Source organism: Schistocerca cancellata, chromosome 1 (assembly GCF_023864275.1).
Source record: "Schistocerca cancellata isolate TAMUIC-IGC-003103 chromosome 1, iqSchCanc2.1, whole genome shotgun sequence".
In the NCBI taxonomy this organism is placed as follows: Eukaryota; Metazoa; Arthropoda; class Insecta; order Orthoptera; family Acrididae; genus Schistocerca; species Schistocerca cancellata.
Genome location: NC_064626.1, coordinates 144,149,939 through 144,167,998, shown reverse-complemented (window position 1 = coordinate 144,167,998; position 18,060 = coordinate 144,149,939). Strand labels below are relative to the sequence as shown.

The 18,060-nt window shown below is 41.5% G+C and overlaps 1 protein-coding gene across 1 annotated transcript in view; it reads right to left on the bottom strand.

Annotated features, from left to right (window-relative positions):
* Window positions 1–6,553: 6,553 nt before the first annotated feature.
* The window catches only part of LOC126167159 (heparan sulfate glucosamine 3-O-sulfotransferase 5), a 152,534-nt gene continuing 141,027 nt past the window's right edge, over window positions 6,554–18,060 (bottom strand). Inside the window, exon 5 of the mRNA XM_049920456.1 lies at window positions 6,554–6,658. The gene's annotated coding sequence lies outside the window, so the exon portion shown is untranslated. The remainder of the gene's footprint in view (window positions 6,659–18,060) is intronic.

The following is an 18,060-nucleotide window of genomic DNA, read 5'->3' as shown; positions in this document are numbered from 1 at the left end:
TGAAGATAAATGAAAGGAAAGTTGCTATCTTATGGAAAATCTCTGTCTGGCGGAGGTAGATTGACAAAAACTGAAATATACCTTTTTCAGAGTTATTATGGACTCTCCATTAGACGAACTGCACCTCTGAATGATGTTACCGCAATGAGAAAAGCAGTAAGGGCCACCTACTTTCACAAGTTGTCCATAGAAGACCACCCTGTTCACAGACTTTGCCCTAAAGGAGCAGATTCTTGGTGTGGTTACCAAAAATCAAAAGAAAGTCGTCAAATATACGATCATAAGCATTCTCTTCCAGAGCCTGTTATGAATTAAATAAAACCAATTTTTAGAGACGTGAGTGACCCTGTTTTGCTTAGTAAATGTCTTCATGGGAGCACCCAGAATACAAATGAAAGTTTCAGCCATTGCATATGGGAAAGATTACCCAAGAATGTTTTTGTAGGACTAAATACATTAAATGTTGGTGTACTGCATGCAGTGATACGTTTAAATGCTGGAGTGATAGGAAGGTTGGAAGTCCTGAGAACTTCAGGCCAAAATGTGGCTCTAACATTGAATATCAATGTGTGTGTGACAGAAAATGGGTGCATGAAGCTGAAAGATACACTCTTCAAGTAACCAAAGAAGCAAGAAGTGCTAAAAGGAAAGCCAAGAGGAAACTTGAAGAGGAAGAAATGCTGTGTGATGAAGACTATGCTTCAGGAGTGTTCTGAGGCACAGTTTAATTGGACTCATATCTTCGTTTCCTATTTTCCACAAGTTGTATTTTTAAAATTCAAGTACAAATATTTCCTAAAGTTTATAAAGCATTGCTCTAATTTTTTTCTGTAGCTTGCAATAGTCCATACTTATGTAGTAGACCTAAGCTTTATTGCAGAATCAACTAAATTATAAAAAATAACATTTTACTAGGAAAATATTATAAAAATTAAAATGTAAGATGTGATATTTTTTATCATTGTAATATACATAATAGGTGTAATTAAACAGATCTAGTACCTCAGCCATTATGTCATGCATATCTGGTAAATATTTGCTCTACTTCAAATGCATGACATTGGATTAAATGGTACCTCCTTTTGAGGAAGCATTTTGGAAAAAAGATTGCATTGTAACTTTTTAATAACCCTAAGCAGGTTCAAAAATAATGAAAATCTTTGTATTTGTTTAGAAAGTGTGCTGCATTACCTGATATCAACAAAAAATCTGTAACACATGTACATTATAAACAGTGTTTGAAAGAAATAGGTGTTGATTTTTACATAATATTGAGCCAGAAAAGTATCCTATAGCCTTAAGAAATAACTTTACGAGCAATATCGATAACAGTGTCACTGTGTGTTTCTCCTCAACTTACTGAGAAAAACTTATTTTCCCACCTACTTTGAGTGAACAATTTGCCTCAAATTTATATTGATCTTTGCTTTATTACTAACAATTCGGACTTCATAATATGTGTGAGTTACTGGCAAGTATTATTGGAAGCCCAGTAATATGAAGCTACAGTATTAAAAGGTGAAACAAAAAAGGCGAAGGAAAAAGCTCTAAGTATAAAATGGATATTGATCGTCCTTCCTCAGAATCGAGTGGTCCTTCATCTTTTTGTTCTTGAAGTACCACAAAATCTTAGTGCAGACAGTTCGAGCACCTTGACTGTTTCTACAAAAAACAAACCTTGCCACATTATCGTTATTCCGTGTTCCATTCATACACACAATGTAATTCTTATTATGATTGTATCTGACAAGTACATTGAAGTAAATCTGATCTCCTCTATGATGGATGAAATAACGAATGAAGGCAGTAGTTGCGTTGCAATACAGCATTAGTACTCACTTATCACCAAGCTTGGTGTAGGCTTATATACTTTGTAAACCTCAGAATGAAATTAAAAAAGTAAAATCAAGCAAGTTATTACTGAAAAACTGAACCAGAGCGGTCTTGACAAGAAATATTTTGGACAATAAAGCAAATAGACTACTGTTAAAAAGATACAATAAACGAAGTGTAAAATTACATGCTGTTTACTAAATCTTTACTAAAATATATGTGAAACACCTGTTTAAGAAGCATATAAATGTTACAGAGGTTAGGCTATTATGTAACAAAACGAGTTAAATACTTGTTGGAGCAAAATATCCGTTTACAGGACCTAGGCTATCCTTTATTCACAATGCAGTCTTTTGCACTAACTAATATAGGAGGTATTGGTCTACATGCTCATTAATACCATTAGAATTGCCTGATAGTGGCATTTATTGAATTGTGAAGTGTTGGAACATGCTTTCAAAATATGAATTTATCGTCTTTTGCTGTTATTGGCCACTCACTGAATGACATTTCACAGATAAAGTTTCGAAGTGAGATGATGTGTAAACTGTAATGAAAACGACACATTGACAATCTGATGAATGGTTCAAATGGCTCTGAGCACTATGGGACTTAACATCGGAGGTCATTAGTCCCCTAGAACTTAGAACTACTTAAACCTAACTAACCTAAGGACGTCACACACATCCATGCCTGAGGCAGGATCCGAACCTGCGACCGTAGCGGCCGCGCGGTTCCAAACTGAAGCGCCTAGAACCGCTCGGCCACTCCGGCAGGCAATCCGATGAAACTAGAACTTTGTTCAGCATGGAGATATACCGGCAGCTCCTTGCAGTTCAGTCTCTTTGACATTTCAGTCCCTTCGACATTTCCCTTGACACCCACAACTCATGACGGCACGCCTTGCTTAGTTCTTTCCTCACTGTACACATTTACGGGCTAACAAAGAAAGTGCAGCTAAGTTTTTTGCAAACGTGAATATTAAACACGGTGTGCATATGATTTGAAAGTTGAAAGCGTAATGAGTAAGAATCAGCACAGTTACTCGAACAAGCATTGTTTCCGGAGTACTAGCTTCATCAGCTATTGACGCACATACATTAAAATGGAAGTACGAAAGCATTCTTTTCAAATCAGTTTACTTCTCTTCTTGGTTGTGTAGAATGCATAAATAAAGAAAAGTAATATTTACAGGGACAAGTGTGTAACATTGCTCATTCAAATACGCATCTAAGACAAGAAAAAGATTTGAAAATGTCTTTCGGCACTATGTTATTAACATAAGCACTGTATTTACTATTTAAAACAACTGTCGTATATACACAACAGCAATTACGAACGGAAAGGAATCGTGAACAATCTCCATGTAACCAGTAGACTGCTAAGGGTTTGGGGTATAGCATGAGGGCGCTGGCTTAACGTATAGTGTAAGACTGTGGTGCCATATCCAATTATTTTTACCTCCATGGTTGTAACAGGCTTTCGGCCTTTCAGCTGGCGTCATGAATGAATTCTCTGGATGATCCGGACGCATGTCAGCTTATGCTTCATTCCTGAACCAGCAGTTACATTTCACACTTAACTCCCTGCTGTAGCCATGGAGGCATTATTACCTCCATAGCTTTAGCAGACGAAAACTTAAGAAAACCTAATAACATTCTTTAAATTACGAAAATACGTAACAAATTCTTTTAGTTTACGAACAAAAAAGAAAAAAAATTAAGGTCAAATTCGCCTCCGGTATATCATTCAAGTAAACATAATCGCGTAACTAAAATAAACAATATAAATAAATAAAATCCATTTTCAAGCTCTGTGACTGGTAATGTGAGGCACACGGCATCCGTAATGATCTTTAGCTACCTTGAAAATAATATATGATCACCTCCTCCAGGAGTAGGTGAGAAAATGCATCATAAATCTTCCCCACCTATTTTCTTCTGTTAATTTGTACGTTTCTTCTTAGAAAGAACCTTGCATCTACGTAACGTAGAATAACTGATACTTACGAAAATCACTAAACTTACCTTTTCTCGTCAACGACGAATAATATGACTGCTTACTTACGACTTGGGAAAATCCGTAAAGTAACAATTGTTATCATTCGTTTTAAAATACAAACACATTATGTTATTACATGTACTCACACGATCTTCAAATACATTGTTTTGAAAGTATAAATCATTCATCTCAATTTTTTTATATCTTAAATATTTGTATAGGTAAGTTTTCTATTATCACAGACTCTAGTAAACTTATTACAACGTATAAGTTCCTCTTAAACGCAGTTTCAAATTAAAACAGTGTCTTAAACTGATTGTGGTATTTGGAACTCCAATTTGCAGCTTCTCATTGTAAATATTTAACAGTGAAGTTAATTTTAGTGGAATCCGCCCAATCCTAGGGTAACCTGCCTTCAAAAATGCAATTGGATGCACAGTAATATCAGTTTTGAACTTAGGTAATTTCTTCTGGCCTACTTCAATATCACCCAAAGAATTGGTGATAGAGCTAGTAGACACATCGTTTGTGCGTATTGTTTAACTAACTGTTTTATCCATTCCTCCAAGTTTCTCAAAGCGTTTGTGGCACCATTTGTTTCAACAAAATGTTTGCTATTCTAATGGCTTTAGTTGGCCTTGCGTATCTGAGATTTGACTGTGCATTTCTTCGAATTCCTGTGTCCGTTTCATCTTATACTCTGCCTCTTCGAACTTTTCTTGAACCTTCTTCCTGAGTAAACTGCGGTGTTTTTCTACTTCAAACAGTAGCTTCTTAGGTAATTTTACTGTGGTCGTACTTACCTCCTCCTCTTGCGTTATTAAATTTTTAACACTATTAAATATTTCATCTAATTTATTTAATCGCTCCGCTAGAGCTATACTGCTATTTGATATATAACTTATCTGACATCCTCTAGCCACTGCACGGGAATGCGACGCTGCATTGGTATCATGTTGGTCGGCTCCCGCAAAAATTATCTTGTAGACCGCTGCTCCACTCGCAGGCACGGAAGCAGCAGGTCGAATTTCACTTATATCTTCTGTTGTGCTAAATCACACTTCTTTGGTTTTCATCAAGTTACCAAAGAACTTTTTCGTAAGTATAATATTATATTGGACGACACTGCAGCAAGTGTTCGCAAGAAAGTTCGTTGTTTACTTCATTTGCTCTGGTCCAGTGGTGGTCAAAATTTCGGCTCGCGGGCCACGCCCGAGTCCGAGTGCAAATCGCTCTGCCTCGCTTCTCGTTTCCCCCACCGCCACGGAGCACTGTCTGAGCGCGAGCTCGCGGCGGGGGGGGGGGGGGGGGGGGGGTGTAGAAAACAACGTAAGCGCCGCATTTACAGGCTGACAATTATACAACTATACGAAATAAAATTGTCATAACTTCTGAACGTTTTGCGTTAAGACGTTCAAACTGCGCGGTTGGCCGCGAGTCACGATGTTAATTAGTACGCGCATACATGCATGCACAGTTTAGCGACGAAGCCATTTTCGTTTGGATGGGATCGTCAGTAAGCAAAACTGGCCCATTTGGGGGACTGAGAATCCGTATTTAGCGATCGAGAAGTCTCTTCACCCTCAACGGGTGACTGTGAGGTGCGCAATGTCCAGTCACGGAATAATCGGTGCGATATTCCTTGATGGCACGGTGACTACCCAACGGTACGTGAAGGTTTCGGAAGATGATTTCATCCCCATTGTCTAAAGTGACCTAGATTTCGACACGATGTAGTTCATGCAAGATGGAGCTAGATCCCATCGAAGCAGGAGAGTCTTTGATGTCATGGAGGAGCACTCTAGGGACCGCATTATGGCTCTGGGGTATACAGACGACGGATCTGAACACATGCAACTCCTTTTTGTTGGGCTATATTAAAGACAAGGTGTACAGCAATAACTCCAAAATTATTGCTGAACTGAAAACAGCCATTCAGGATGTCATCGACAGCATAGATTTTCCACCAGTTCAGTGTGTCAAGTTATTTCGCTATTCGTCTGCACCACATAATCGCCAAGCTTGACAGGCATATCGAACATGTCATAACCGAAACCGGAATATCTATAGTGATATTGTACCATCGGGTGTAGCTTCATATTATGCACTGAAAAGGCGATTTCAATACTCTGACACCACTGAAGAGGTCTACAACCCAGGGAGACGCAGGGCGACGCCATGCGGCGCAAGTCAATTGGCCAAGAATTCCTAGCGTGGTGGTGTATGCGGCAGCACGTCTTGCATACCTCGCGTGGGTGACGTAATAGCTGTGACCCACTCGCATTGGTGATCAGCGCGCTGGTCCCTGGGGCTGGGCACGCCCGATGTAGTTGCGACTCGGCGCCCTGTGACCTGAGAGGGGGCTGCCCTGACGCAGAGATGAGTTGCGGTCCTGGAACAGCATTCTAGATTGCACCCCAAGTGTAAGAGTCCCTTTCGTGGTAGGGTTTCGATACTAACACAAGTGACATTAGTACAAAATGTCTGGGTCCTTATATGCTTTCCGGCTGTGCTTTTTTGGTCGTTGCTGTACCTTGTGTCACTTATACAGGGTGTTTCAAAAAGGACTTTACAACTTTAAATATTTATCTAAATTCACTGAAAGAATATACAGAACCCACCAGGATAACCGAGAGCGCTAAAGCGCTGCTTCCTGGACTCGGGTAGGCGCGCCGGCCCCGGATCGAGTCCACCCGGCATGTTAACGACGACGGCCGGTGTGCTGGCCAGCCTGGATGTGGTTTTTCGGCGGTTTTCCACATCCTCCTAGGTGAATAACGGGCTGGTCCCCTCGTCCCGCCTCAGTTCCACGACTCGCAGACATCTGAAACACATTCACACTATTTCACGATTTACACTAGACGCAGACAGCTGGGGTACACTAATTCCGTCCCGGGGGGTATGGGGTCGCGGCAGGAAGGGCATCCGACCACCCCTTCAATTTAAACATGCCAAATCCGTACTTAACCCTGCCGACCATGCGCACAATGTGGGAGAAAGACAGTAGCAAAAGAAAGACTGAAAGAAGATACACAGTTGTGTCTAGTGTTTTATTGTAGGGAAACACATTAAGGGGAGCTAGAAAGGAATTTTTTTCACATTTACGGATTTTTATCTCATTATGAAATTTGCAGTTTATCACGAAATAAAGTGTCAAACGAAAAAACTACAAAGAACGAAACTCGTTTACCTTCAAGGGGGAAACCAGATGGCGCTATGGTTGGCCCACTAGATGGCGCTGCCATGGGTCAAACGGATATCAACTGCGTTTTTTAAATAGGAACCCCCATTTTACTACATACTCGTGTAGTACGTAAAGAAATATGAATATTTTAGTTGGACCACATTTTTCGCTTTGTGTTAGATGGCGCTGTAATAGTCACAAAGATATGGTTCACAATTTTAGACGAACAATTAGTAACATGTAGGTTTTTTAAAATAAAATACAGAACGTAGGTACGTTTGAACATTTTATTTCGGTTCTTCCAATGTGATACATGTACCTTTGCGAACTTATCATTTCTAAGAACGCGTGCTGTTTACGGCGTGATTACCTGTAAATACCACATCAATGCAATAAAGGCACAAAATGATGTCCATCAACGACATTCCTCTCAACAGCAAGTAGTTCACCTTCCGTGATGTTCGCACATGCGTTGACAATGCGCTGACGCATGTTGTCAGGCGTTGACGGTGGATCACGATAGCAAATATCCTTCCACTTTCTCCACAGAAAGAAATCCGGTGAACTTGCGGGCCATGGTATGATGCTTCGACGGCCAATCCACCTGTCATGAAATATGCTATTCAATGCCGCTTCAACCGCACGCGAACTATGTGCCGGACACCCATCGTGTTGGAAGTACATCGCCATTCTGTCATGCAGTGAAACATCTTATAGTAACATCGGTAGAACATTACGTACGAAATCAGCATACAATGCACCATTTAGATTCCCATCGATAAAATAGGAGCCAATTATCCTTCCTCCCATAATGCCGCAACATACATTAACCCGCCAAGCTCGCTGATGTTCCACTTGTCGCAGCCATCGTAGATTTTCCGTTACCCAATAGTGCATATTACGCCGGTTTACGTTACCGCTGTTGGTGAATGACGCTTCGTCGCTAAATAGAACGCGTTCAAAAAATCTCTCATTGTTCCGTAATTTCTCTTGTGACCAGTGGCAGAACTGTACACGACGTTCGAAGTCGTCGCCATACAATTCCTGGTGCATAGAAATATGGTACGGGTGCAATCGATGTTGATGTAACATTCTCGGGCAATTTCTCTGCTACTGATGTGCGGATTAGCCGCGACAGCAGCTAAAACACCTACTTGGGCATCATCATTTGTTACAGGCCGTGGTTGACGTTTCGCATGTGGCTGAACACTTCCTGTTTACTTATATAACGTAACTATCCGGCGAACGGTCTGGACACTTGGATAATGTCGTCCAGGATACCGAGCAGCATACATAGCACACGCCCGTTGGGTATTTTGATCACAATAGACATACAGCAACACGTTATGGACCTATACCGCAATCGGTAAACGGTCCATTTTAACACGGGTAATGTATCACGAAGCAAATACCGTCCGCACTGACGGAATGTTACATGATACCACGTACTTTTACGTTTGTGACTATTACAGCGCCATCTATCACAATGCGAAAAAAGTGGTCCAACTAAAAAATTCATACTTCTTTACATCCTACACGAATATATAATAAAAAATGGGTGTTCCAATTTAAAAAAAAACGCAGCTGATATCCGTTTGACCTATGGCAGCGCCATCTAGCGGGCCGACCAAAGCGCGATCTGGTGTCCCCCTTCAAGCTAGACGAGCTTCGTTCTTTGTAGTTTTTTCGTTTGATGCTTATTTCGTGAGATATTTGCCCAGTCACTATCAATGGTCCACCCTGTATATATATATATCACTTGCAAATTCACATGGGAGGTATTTTTTTTTAAATATAATCTAAACTGGTTGAAAATGTTAAAATTTTTACGTGTATTACTTCAAGGTCTAATAAAATCGGTAATTTTTTATATAGAAGGTTGTGGATGTTGGCCATGTCCAGAAGAGAATGGACATCAGGTTGAGGAACTTAAAACAAAGTTTGAGAGACAAGAAACTTTCTGGTGGTAAAACCATAAGAGGAAGGCTGACAGACAAAATTATTGATGAACTACAGCAGTATTATGGAATGGCCATTAGAAATAATACTAAGGATTTGTTGAAAATGAAGGAGGCAGTATTGGCTACTTTCTTCCATAGATTGTCAACTGATGAAAAACCAGTACACCACCTTTGCCCTCCTGGGCCTGATTCATGATGCAATTACCGTAAAGCCCAGTACTCAAACAATCCATACAGCCATAAACATTCCATCCCAGCCGCAGTCATGGATATCATAAATCCTATTTACAGAGACCTGGCAAATCTTGAATTACTGACTGCATGGTCAGACTCAAAATCCCAAGTCGTTCAATACTTACTAAAAGATATATTTGTTGGAATGAAGACACTAAAGTGGGGGGTCAGTGATGCTGTTGTTGCTTTTAATTATGGCAAAATTGGTAGGGTGCAAGTGCTACAGCATATGGGATTTAATCTTGGAGCAAACTGCATCAGAGAACTTGAACGTATGGACAAGGTTAGCATTGATGAAGCAGAGTATGCAGCACAGTTGGCCACTAAGGAGTCCAGAATGAAGAAAAAACTTGGAAAAAGATCAAGAGGATGATATACAGAATGGTGCAGGGTGCTTCTGAGTGACTAAAAATAGAAAAAAAATTAAGCATATATTAAGTGAGTTACAGTCTTTTGAAACTTTAGAAGTCGTTCATGAGAATTTACATTTTCTGTTGCATTTTTACCTAAACCTGAGAAACCACTTTGAGTAGAGTATTCAGATTTTCAGGGAGTAATAACATAGACATTCTGGGTCTACTGAACTGGAGGAAGAACATAATGTTATTTATAATTAAAATTATTTAGGATAACGTACAAAAAAGTACACAAAATTTTATCTGTGTAATTTAAAAAATTGTATTTCCGAATGCAGTGGCTGAATGGAATTATTGTAGTTTAGTAGACTCAGAACATACAGTTTAATGTCCTGTAACAGTTTCATGTCAATGGCTACAGTGGTTCCTGAAATTCAAGGAAGCCAAGTCACTAAATTTAACATTGGCGGGATAGAGCGTTCCAACTCCCCTTAAGGTTTTTTACCTTAAACTGAAGATGTTGTACGTGGCTTCTGTTGGTCATCCTGTACACATCCCATCAGAAGTCAATTTCTTCCCAAACTCGCTGTAGCACTGCAGGTGTAACTTGCTCAGCGGCAGCGTAAATACTTGCTCTTCAGGTTGTTCAGGTAGAGAATCCGGCACCAGAGTCACTAATACAATGTCCTTGATGAATCCCCATGAAAAAAATTGAGTGGTGTCAGATCTGGGGAACGTAGGGGCCATTCAATTGGCACATCATGGCCAGTCCATTGACCTGGAAAGCGGTCCAGGATATCCAGGATGTCAGCTAGGTAGTGGGGTGGTGCACCATCTTTCATGAAGCAAACATTTCGTTCTTGGTCATCTACATCTACATCTACATCCATACTCCGCAAGCCACCTGACGGTGTGTGGCGGAGGGTACCTTGAGTACCTCTATCGGTTCTCCCTTCTATTCCAGTCTCGTATTGTTCGTGGAAAGAAGGATTGTCGGTATGCCTCTGTGTGGGCTCTAATCTCTCTGATTTTATCCTCATGGTCTCTTCGCGAGATATACGTAGGAGGGAGCAATATACTGCTTGACTCTTCGGTGAAGGTATGTTCTCGAAACTTTGACAAAAGCCCGTACCGAGCTACTGAGCGTCTCTCCTGTAGAGTCTTCCACTGGAGTTTATCTATCATCTCCGTAACGCTTTCGCGATTACTAAATGATCCTGTAACGAAGCGTGCTGCTCTCCGTTGGATCTTCTCTATATCTTCTATCAACCCTATCTGGTACGGATCCCACACTGCTGAGCAGTATTCAAGCAGTGGGCGAACAAGCGTACTGTAACCTACTTCCTTTGTTTTTGGATTGCATTTCCTTAGGATTCTTCCAATGAATCTCAGTCTGGCATCTGCTTTACCAACAATCAACATTATATGATCATTCCATTTTAAATCACTCCTAATGCGTACTCCCAGATAATTTATGGTATTAACTGCTTCCAGTTGCTGACCTGCTATTTTGTAGCTAAATGATAAAGGATCTATCTTTCTGTGTATTCGCAGCACATTACACTTGTCTACATTGAGATTCAATTGCCATTCCCTGCACCATGCGTCAATTCGCTGCAGATCCTCCTGCATTTCAGTACAATTTTCCATTGTTACAACCTCTCGATACACCACAGCATCATCTGCAAAAAGCCTCAGTGAACTTCCGATGTCATCCACCAGGTCATTTATGTATATTGTGAACAGCAACGGTCCTATGACACTCCCCTGCGGCACACCTGAAATCACTCTTACTTCGGAAGACTTCTCTCCATTGAGAATGACATGCTGCGTCCTGTTATCTAGGAACTCCTCAATCAGTCATCACACAATTTTGCAGCGTACCACGCGTATCGAAGCATATCACCGAATACTGGTGCAGACAATAGATGACGTGTGACTGATTACATTTTTACGCAGTCTGCTCTATTTCGTTTGTTGATATACGATATTTTTGTAGTCACTTTGTAAGGTTTTTCCACCTGACTGTAAAAGTAAATGTCGCAAGGCTGCACTAGTAGAGCGTATTTTGGAGGAATTGCTTCAATACTGCACGTTGGCAAACCCTCTCCTTCTTGAATAGTTTTGTCGCAGAAACCCGGGTTCGTTTGCTATCCACATAAGCAGAGGAGCAAAATACGTTATTGTTCTCTCACGTACGGCTTCAAAATATCGATTAGAAATTTCTTGTGTAATGCTGTTGTAAGTTTTCCAGACTTTGGAGATGCTATCTCAACATTTTTGTATTTTGTGCTTACTCATCAGTTGATTTTATCACCGTTAGTCCAAATGAGCCAACGATCTCTTGTTGATAGTAATTTTCCGAATAAGGTTACAGCTTACTGTGAAGTGTGCGGATGTTTCACCTTATGAATATCCTTTCGTTATACAAGAATCACCTTTGTTCCGCGTTTAGCGAGTATTTGGTCGTAAGCTGATATTGGCACCTTAAAACATATGTAATTCACAAATTAGTGTCGTATGGTATGTAAAAATTGTATTTCAAATGATGTAAATGAATCAGCTACTTTTCTTTGTAATTCCTGTTTGATCAGTGTTACTCACAAATCCTTGTCGGTACGAGGGTTCGAGTCTAGATTCGGAAACTTGATGCTGCATCAAGGACTTTCTGCAGTCAAGCGCTTTCACTCTCGGATACAAATCTAGCGATTTTTCTCCGTCGAACCCGATGTCTGCGTTTGAAGAGCACGACCCACGAGTGAGAAGCTTCAAAATTCAAATGAAATTGGCTAGCAGCAGCAACACCTCACTGATGGAATTTTGTCGTCGTCTCCTGATGATTACATTCTTGAGTTTTACGAAACGATCGTAGGTCCACGAATCAACTGTTTTAAGTTGTTCATTCTTCGTTCCATGTTGTTTTAAGTATTCTTCTCATCTTTTCAAATATTTTATGCTTTTAAGGCGTGATGTTCCCCTTTTATAAAGAGCGGTGAAATTCCATCGTCGATGTTCTTCAGCTATGTTGAAGACCCTAATCTTGTAATCCAGCGGAACATAATCATTGTCAATTTTCGCCTGCTTCTCTTTGGCCTCCTAATCTTGTGATGAAAGTGCAGCGACTTCTTCAGTTTCACGAAACAGACATTCTTCATTGATGGGCAACTACTTCGTGTTGTACCAATAGTTGTTTCTCCGCTACCATTTAGATGATTTCCCGAGATATTTGGTCTCTAATTTCCATGTATTTAAGTTATTACGGCAAAATGTTTCGAAGCGATGAGATTGTTTTGGGGAAGGAGCTCTTTACCATACACGAGTGCCGTTTAGAATCACATTTTTGAAACTTCATTCTAAAACGATTCGGCTTCACAGTCAGGTTCACTTTCTCTTGCTGTCGAATTACAGTACACATCACTATATTATTTGCAAAAACACACGTCTTTGCGTATTGGAATGTAACTGCTTTGGAACTAACAAGTTACTGAACACGTTCTGGGGTTGTGATTGGTGTTTCTCTTCTCCCTGTACTTTACGGAGCTTGCTTGTGTCTTGCAGCTTACTTTCCCTTGGTCAAAAACCACTCGTATGATTACTGGGAATATGGGTTCATGCTGTGAGTCGAACCGTACTGGATAAATGGGTCCATGCGGTGAGTCGCACCGTACCTGGACGTATACCTGGGAAATCGGCTCACGATAGGTCTAAACGTACCTGTACAGCTACCGGTAAAACGGGCTGATGGAACGCACTTGCAGATTGCGGTCAGATAGGTAAACCGCTTTCACATTTTTAGAGAAAAACCCCAATTTCCAGGGTAAAGATTATGATAACAATAAATTATTCCTTAGATATTGATAATCCGCTTAGTCATAAAAAATCAGTTGTTAGAATATCGTTGGAATAAAAAAAAAAAAGGTTACGTGCAGCGAGATTCGATCCAGAGACCACACGCTTAGAAAGCTGTTCGCTTATTGACTTTGCTGCGGACTCTTTAAACGTTCGCGACCATTCAAAAAAAAATAAGCATACTAACTTTTTCGAACTCGATCTTCTGCGAGTTGCGCCTCCCTCTTTACAAATGTTGACGTCGCCCCTACACACCCCTCTAATATGAATCAGATCGGTGTGACGAAGTTCGTACAGCCCTCTTACATGTTTTGTGGAGGAGAGTAAGTACATACTTCTTCGTAGACTGCCGTAAAGAACACTTCTCAAGGCATCGTAGAAGACGGCTTACCACAGGGTTCAAGGCGGCACCCTTGGTCTTCGAGTTGCAAAGCGAGATGCCTCACACATAGAGCAGAAGTCAAATGCCGATGCTGAACTTATAATTCTCTGACGCAACTCTTCCATTCTTGCACAGCGTTAGAATGATAAGCATATACACTCACCGAGGCGAGGCGAGCGCGGAGTCATCTACGCTATGTGATCAAAAGTATCCGGACACCCCCAAAAACATACGTTTTTCATATTAGATGCACTGTGCTGCCACCTACTACCAGGTAATCCATATCAGACAGCTCAGTAGTCAATAGACATCTGTGAGAGAGAAGAATGGGGCGCTCCGCAGAACTCACGGACTCCGAACATGGTCAGGTGATTAGACGTCACGCGTTTGTACGCGAAATTTACACACTCCTAAACATCCGTAGGTCCACTGTTTCTGGTGTGATAATGAAGTGGAAACGTGAAGGGACAAGTACAGCACACAACCGTACATGCCGATCTCGTCCCTTGACTGACAGAGGCCGCCGACATTTGAAGGGGGTCATAATGTGTAAAAGGCAGGCATCTATCCAGACAATCACACAGGTATTTCAAACTGCATCAGGATCCACTAGAGCTGCTATGACAGTTAGGCGGAAGGTGAGAAAACTTGGATTTCAGAATGGTTCAAATGGCTCTGAGCATTATGGGACTTAACATCTGAGGTCATCAGTCCCCTAGAACTTAGAACTACTTAAACCTAACTAACATAAGGACATGATATACATCCATACCCGAGGCGGGATTCGAACCTGCGACCGTAGCAGTCGCGCTGTTCCGGACTGAAGCGCCTAGAACCGCTCAGCCACCTCGGCCGGCAACTTGGATTTCATGGACGAACGGCTGCTCATAAGCCACACATCACGCCGGTAAATGCCAAACGACGACTCGCTTGGTGTAAAAAGTGTAAACAGTGGACGACTGAACAGTGGAAAAATGTTGTGTGAAGTGACGAATCACGGTGCACAATGTGGCGATCCGCTGGCAGGTTGTGGTTATGGCGAATATCCGGTAAACGTCATCTGCAAGAGTGTGTAGTGCCAACAGTAAAATTCGGAGGCAGTGGTGCTATAGTGTGGTCGTGTTTTCCTCCTTGTTTTGCTTGTCACTATCACAGCACAGGCCTACATTGATGTTGTAAGCGCCTTCTTGCTTTCCACTGTTGAAGAGCAATTCGGGGATGGCGATTGCATCTTTCAAAACGATCGACCACCTGTTCATAATGCACAGTATGTGGCGGAGTGGTTACACGACAATAACATCCCTGTAACGGACTGGCCTGCACAGAATCCTGACCTTAATCCTATAGAACACCTTTGGGATAATTTGGTACGCCGACTTCGTGCCAGGCCACACCGGCCGACATCGACACCTCTCCTCAGTGCAGCACTCCGTGAAGAATTGGCTGCCATTCCCCAAGAAACCTTCCAGCACCTGATTGAACGTATGCCTGCGAGAGTGGAAGCTGTCATCAAGGCTAAGGGTGGGCCAATACCATAATGAATTCCAGCATTACCGATTGAGGGCGCCACGAACTTGTAAGTCATTTTCAGCCAGGTGTCCGCATACTTTTGATCACATGGTGTGTACTGGATCAAGATTTCAACTTGCTGATCTAGTTTTCAGAACTTGATAGCTGCACCATGCGCTTAGGCGAGAGTACAGATACATGGTGGGCCGAATAAAAGTGGCCCAGAGAACAGAGATCCAGGGCACAAAGGAACACAGCAGAGAAACGGAAATACAGGGCTAACCTGACTACAGCAGATGTTGAAAATGACCACCATACGTCTCTTGGAACTTTTGGACCCTTAACAGCAAGTTTCTGAAGCCGGACCGCAGCTGGAATGCTGGAATTTCTGCTATCTCATGTGAAATGTCCAACTGCAGTTGTTGAAGATTATGAGGGTTGCTGCGATACACTTTACACTTGAGAGCTACCAAAAAAAGTAATCGCACACTCACAGACCAGGTGACGTGGGTGGCCAGCTAGGGGCGCGACAACTCTGTCAGGCTTGAAGACTTCGTAAATGAGCTCCAAGGTTCGGCAGGCTGTATGGGTGGTTCCTCCAATCTGTTGGGAGTAACTGTAGATCTGTTATTCCTCTGTTAATGCTGCCACAAATGGTTTCAAAATGTTGGCAATGTAGCGTGCCGATGTTAGGTCTGATAAAGAAGATGGGACCAATAATGCGGCGTACAGACACTGCACTCCAAATCCCAACATTCTGACCATGCAACTGTGTTTCGTGGAAGTTATGCAGATTCTCCGCTGCCCAGAACCTGTGATTCTGATGGATGGCATAATCACTCAATTGGAAGCGGGCTTCAATAGACATAAAGAATAGATACATGGCCATGTCTTTCGTTGTTGTCTCACAGAACAGCCACTCACGAAACTGGAAGACTGGGTAGCGTTTGCTTATTTTATTGCATGAACGACAGACACTCGGTAGGGATACACTTGCAGGTGTAGGTGGAGTATTCGTTCGCATTATCGACGTGATATTCCGGTCTCTTGCTGCTGAAATACAGCCACATTTTTCGCAGTGCCGCCACGTTGCGTTTTCTGACTTATTCAAAACAGATCATGTTTGACATTATTTTTGGACTAAGCGTTGCATGTCACCATTAAACTTCTCAGCAAGCAACTGACCATGCCGTTTCCACGATCCTGTTTCACTTAACACAACAGACACCCGCTACTCCGCTGTGAGTAACATCATCCCCTTTGCACTGCTTCATTCACACTCTGAACCGGTGTGGATCACGTGACGGCCATCCGCGTCACGGTGTGTGATTAAATACATACATTCATGTCCAGTCGTATCCAGTCGTCTGGGCAACTTCTATTTGCCCCAGCCTGTATCTGTTCATGCTTTTCCGAGGCCTTTTTTAAATTCATTAACTTTTTCCGCAAACATTGGTCATCTTTGCCATAGGGTTTTATATAGTTTCTCTCAAGTATCCATCTATCTGTGCCAATGCTATAGTACATATTTGCAATCCGTTCTTCTTTTGATAATTGATTGTACTCTTGATTCAATGGCTAAAGCATTTTTGATGTCTTTTAGCAGTCAGGTTGCTATAGTGATCCTTAGTTTCCTTTCGTAGTTTGGTGGATCCCGTTATCAATACGTCCATGTGAGGAGCGGTATCCAAACTTTCAAGTTTAATTGGGTCACGCCTGGTAATTTCATTAGATGATCCGTTATCCGTTGCGTGACTTTGCTTTACTTTAATTCGCATGATCTTATGGGGACTTTTCTGCCACGGAATGTCACCAGCGATAGAAACTGTAGCATCTCAGGGGTATGCTAATCTGCTTAACTGTCACCTCACAATTCGTCATTTCTCTCGTTATTATATTTCCCATACACTGTGAACACAAATGTAATATGAAAATTGACAGGTTTAATTATAAGCAGCTCTCATAGAGAAATATCTCAGGAAATTTTACATTGAAATATGTATCAATATAAAAGTCGTGATGTTTTTAAGATAAGTGCCATTGTTAGGTCTGAAAGCTGGTTGTATCAAATATCCACATTTCCGTGATTTGTGTGAGTCAATCCAGAGAACTGATTATTTTAGCAAGGACTGACTCACTAAATAATACTGTAAAGATTATGGTTAGCAACTGACATATGTTCATACGTCTCTCTCTCCCTCTCTCTTTATGTGTGTGTGTGTGTGTGTGTGTGTGTGTGTGTGTGTGTGTGTGTGTGTGCGTGTGTGAAAGAGAGAGAGAGAGAGAGAGAGAAATGTTGAAGTACACCTCAAGTAATTTCCTCCAGTTTGTGCCACATCTTCGCCTCTTCTCTGACAGTCGTTTGCTTCTGGTATCAGAACGAGTTCAGCGTCGTCTCAGAGAAACTGCCTACTCCAGGAACCCACTCATCTTAAGCAACAAATCCTATATCACTTGTTCTCTCTGTCTTAAAGCCTGGCACAGACTTTTTCGCCGCTCTTTGCGCTGTTGAGAGTTGTTCTTTGGTGAATTTATTGAGAATCAAGATCATAACTCTGTGCTGGTAGATTACATTGTTTGTAACTTCTTTTCTTCCCTTTTCATCTTTAATCTGAAGACCACTAAATGATTCTCAAAAACTAGACGTCTAAGTTTCATGTGACAAATACTTTACATGTTGCATGCATAGGTGAATGTTAATAAACCACTGATGATAAATATTTGTGCCTAATGACAATGCAGTACAGCTAT